Raw genomic sequence first — 4,873 nt, 5'->3', positions numbered from 1 at the left:
CGTCCCTGTGGCTGTTTGGCGTTTTCCAGTTCCCTCGACGACATCTCCAGCCTGCTCCCTAACGCTCGGCACCACCAGCCCCAGCCTTCAGGTCTAAGAACTTTCCCCTGTGTGTGTGCAGTCACCTCGCTCCACTCACCGGACCCCCGGTTCTCCAGCCCCGGACCCCATCCTCGACTCCTCATACCCACCTGTGTGTGCTCTCTCTGCTGGTATTTCAATAAAGGTAATTTCCAACTATCCCTCTGTTTGGTTGTGCTGCACGTGGGTCCTATCACATCCCGTTACAGTACAATCTGGCCAGTCATGGACCCAGCACACACCTCCTCAGCACCGAATCGCTTCGAGATAATTGAGAGTGCCCTCCAGCAGCATGAAGCCATGATTGTCACTTCACAAGCTGAAGCAAAACGTTCAGCAGCAGTCCATGAGCAGGCGCTAACAGCTTTAGCCGCCTAGATGCAGCAGCTAATGACCGCCTTGAACCGGGCTCCTGTTCCGGATCCTTCCCCAGCTCCACCGACTCCTGAACCCTCACTGCCCAGTGACATTCCCGAGCCCCGGGTGGGAACCCCAGAAAGATATGCAGGGGACCCTGAGACCTGTGGTCCATTCCTGACGAACTGTTCCCTTTTGTTCCCTCTGCAATCCCTGGCGGCCGGCATCATCTGTCCCTCTTCTTCCCCTGCGGGGGCAGGATTCTTCTTTGTGGAGAAGAAGGACAAGACTCTGAGACCCTGTATAGACTATCGGGGGTTGAATGACATCACTTTTAAGAACCGCTACCCCCTTCCACTCATCTCTTCTGCCTTCGAGCTTCTCCAAGGGGCAACCATATTCACCAAGCTCGATTTCCACAACGCCTATCATCTGGTCCGGATCCGAGAGGGCGATGAATGGAAGACGGCCTTCAACACACCCACTGGTCATAACGAGTATCGCGTCATGCCCTTTGGTTTAACCAACGCCCCCGCCGTGTTCCAAGCCTTGATGAACGAGTGTTGAACCGCTACGTTTTCGTCTACCTAGATGACATCCTCATCTACAGACAGTCCTGCAACGGCTCCTCGAAAACTCACTCTTTGTTAAGGCCAAGAAGTGTGAGTTCCACGCCTCCACCGTGTCCTTCCTGGGGTACATTGTGGCTGAAGACAGCATACGGATGGATCCGGCGAAGGTATCAGTGGTCACCTCCTGGTCAGTCCCTGACTCCCGTAAGCAACTGCAACGTTTCCTGGGATTTGTCAATTTTTACCACCGCTTCATCCGACAATACAGCAGCATCGCCGCTCCCCTCACTGCACTTACCTCCTCCAAGATGCCCTTCAGCTGGAACCCTTCCGCCGAGCAGGCTTTCCTCACCCTCAAGGCCCAGTTCACATTGGCCCCCATCCTTCAAGTACCAGATCCCGAGTGACAGTTTGTTGTGGAGGTGGACGCCTCCGACGTGGGATTGGGGGCTATCCTATCCCAGCGTGCAACCTCGGACCAGAAAATTCACCCCTGCGCCTTTTTCTCTCTGCGTCTGTCCCCTGCCGAGAGAAATTATGACATCGGCAACCAGGAGCTCCTGGCTGTCAAGCTGGCATTAGAGGAGTTGCGGCACTGGCTTGAGGGGACCAAGCAACCTTTTCTAATATGGACTGACCATAAGAACCTTGAGTACATCCGTACGGCCAAGAGACTTAACTCCCGTCAGGCCCGGTGGTCCCTTTTCTTCACCCGCTTCAACTTCTCCCTCTCCTAATGTCCTAGGTCCTACAACATCAAGCCTGACGCCTTGTCACGCCAGTTCCAGGGAGAAACAGACTCTTCCTCGGGGCCCGACCCGATCCTCCCTGCTCCCTGCGTTGTCGCCACCCTTACCTGGGGAAATCGAGGAGAGGGTGAGGTACACCACCGAGGGTCAGCCTGGACCCAGCGCTTGCCCCCCGAACCGCCTGTTTGTTCCTCCAGCCCTGAGGTCTGAGGTGCTTCAGTGGGTCCATGCCTCCAAGCTCACCTGTCATCCTGGGATTCGGAGAACATGGGACGTCCTCCGTCAACGGTTCTGGTGGGCCACCCTGGAGGAGGACACACAGGAATTTGTGAATGCTTGCCCTGTCTGCAATCAGCACAAGCCCTTGCATCAGGCTCCATCTGGTCTTCTGCAGCCCCTGCCAGTGCCTCATTGCACATGGTCTCACATCTCTCTGGACTTCGTCACTGGTTTGCCCCCCTCAGATGGCAACACAGTTATCCTCATGGTGGTGGACAGGTTCAGCAAGATGGCCCACTTTGTGCCCCTGGCCAAACTGCCATCGGCCAAGGAAACTGCCCAGCTGGTCCTGCTCCACGTCTTCCGCCTGCATGGTCTCCCTGTCGATGTGGTGTCCAACCAAGGGCCCCAGTTCTCCTCGGTTTTTTGGAGGGAGTTTTGCATTCTGATGGGAGCCACTGCCAGTCTCTCCTCCAGGTTCCATCCCACCTTCCATGTGTCCAGAGTGAAGCCGGTCAGAGAGAGTCCGTTGGCCCCCACTATTCCGCCTCCACCTCCCCTCAGCTCATCGATGGTGGTCCAGCCTTCTCCGTCCAACGCTTGGTGCGCTCTCATCGCTGTGGCCGTGGGGTCCAGTATCTGGTCGACTGGGAGGGTTATGGTACTGAAGAAAGGTCCTGGATACCGGCTTGTCACATCCTTGATCCTCGCATCATCGCTGATTTCCACCAGTGTCACCCAGACCAGCCCAGTAGGACATCAGCTCCCCCTAGGAACCTTCATCGGAGAGTCCTCCCGGCTCTTCCACCCATCACCCCCAATGAGGAGGAGCCTTCCGTCACCAGAGAGGGGCTGTCATCAGACAGCGGGGGAAAGGTTGATGGTGATGGTCAGTGACAATGCATTCAAGAGTCACACTATGTGCATCCAACAATGCCAGGCTCCTCTTCAGGCCCTCTTTCTCCATGTGGTAGCCACCACCTACCTCATGACCCGATGCCACTCTCCTTTTGACCTCAAACAATATCAAACAACTGTATATACCTGGAGAGTCAGCCCTCAAGTCACCACCAGCTGTTACTTTGTCCTCCTTACTGAGCTGCTGCAGCATCTCACCCTGTGATGTTTTCCAATGGTGAATGACTGCAGGCTCGATGAAGGTTCTGGCATGGCGGTGAAACGTGTCATATTGGAATACCTGCAGCTGCATTGCCTTGAAGACCCGTTAGATAAAAAGCACACAAAAAGTATTTGTAGTAATGTTGCCTGTAATTGCATCTGAATTAACTTTCATAGAGACAAAAATATTACATGCCATATCAAGAGACTCTAAGGGAATATAGTTGTTCGTCATTTACCCTTTCAATTTTGAAGAAAGATGCTCCACTCAAGTACACAGCTACAGAAAGGTGGACATTCCCAACTGGAGTGCTTCCCGTAACACCCGGGCTATTCCAGTGTCTGTAGAACTCACAATGGGGACACCGGTGCTCCACAGACAAGAAAGTGCCCAGCCTTCGTGTCACACATTACACACCCACGTGCAAACAGGACACACAGTATACAACTCCATGATGCAGTTCTCGTACATTATGTATTTTTTGATCTTGTGGGTGGGAGGGGATGAGTCATCTCTATAGAAAAAAGAAACATGTTAGGAGCAGTTAAACATGTTGAGTTCTCTTCAGCAGTGTACTTGGCACCCTCTCACTCTTCCCTATAAGTCTATAATTTTCACACACACACACACACAGTCATCATCATCATCATCATCATCATCATCATCACACAGATGCATTAGAGACAAACCTGTTGACTCTGTCAATGCTGTAACAGAGTCTCAGGGTCATACGTAAAATGCAGCACTTGTGAAGCTGCCACTGAAGAGCTGCGCTGTAAATTAGTCCTTCAATTTCTTACCTCTGTTGTACATCCAATACAGTGCATGTGATCAAAGCTAAGTATGAGAACACACGTACACACACATACACACACAAACACACATAAATCATTGACATAATGCATTCTAGCCTTGGGGTATTAAATTAAAATACCAGTTTAACAAAATTTCCTCAAGCAAAGGTTTGGTATGTTGGACTGGGAGAGGGGGAGGATGAACTGGAGGGATAAACATTTCTAATAACAGTTAAACGGTATGGCTTTTCTTGTTTTAAGGAAAATAAGGGCTGTAATAACTACATTACAGAGAGCTTTTGAAAAAAGTACATCTTAAAATAAAGTGCTTAATGCTTTTAGAAAAAAAGCATAAAAATGTAGATTGAGTTTCCCGTTTTCGTCACTTGTGTTAACCATTTTTGCTATAAACAATCACAACACATCTTATTTCAGCACTTCCTTTCCCCTTTCTTCCCCCTCTTATATCCCACTCCCCCATTTTCCCCACTTATTTGCCTGGTCTCTCCCCTGTGCTCTGTCAAAATGTAATAATGCTCAATAATTTATAGTAATAATAATTTATGGGTTTGTATAGGATGCCATCTGGATCCCATTAGTGACCTTGGCCCTTACTGCAACCTTAACCATCAAAACTGAATGTCTAACCCGAATGAAAGTCTTGACCCTCAAAAAGCCATTTAAACTTGTGGGGTCCAGCATTTTGGTCCCCACAAAGCTGTTGCACCCCACAAGTATAGTGGGTTCCCTGTTTTTGCATCCCACGAATAGTAAAACAAGTCCACCTACTTCTGAGGGGCTGGATAACAGACAGAATTAGGTAAATAAGTTTTTTTTAAACTGTGAATCACTCAAGGCTACTCAAGTAGAGTCCCAGAATAAAATGCAAGCTGGATAACATTTATCCAACAGTCTTCTTTTGCTCTTTTATTGTCACATTTGTTGTTCATTACCATAACCAACTGTTTAAGTGTGTAACAG

The 4,873-nt window shown here is 50.1% G+C and overlaps 1 pseudogene; it reads right to left on the bottom strand.

Moving 5' to 3' along the window:
- Positions 1-2,816: 2,816 nt before the first annotated feature.
- LOC147820268 (uncharacterized) lies at positions 2,817-3,569 on the bottom strand (annotated as a pseudogene).
- Between the last annotated feature and the right edge of the window lie 1,304 nt (positions 3,570-4,873).

Source organism: Seriola lalandi, unplaced genomic scaffold (genome assembly GCF_002814215.2).
Source record: "Seriola lalandi dorsalis isolate HSWRI2012SDOR001 ecotype SW California unplaced genomic scaffold, Sedor1 jcf7180001974282, whole genome shotgun sequence".
Classification (NCBI taxonomy): Eukaryota; Metazoa; Chordata; class Actinopteri; order Carangiformes; family Carangidae; genus Seriola; species Seriola lalandi.
The sequence above is the reverse complement of the archived record's forward strand: the minus strand, read 5'-3'. Positions and strand labels throughout refer to the sequence as shown.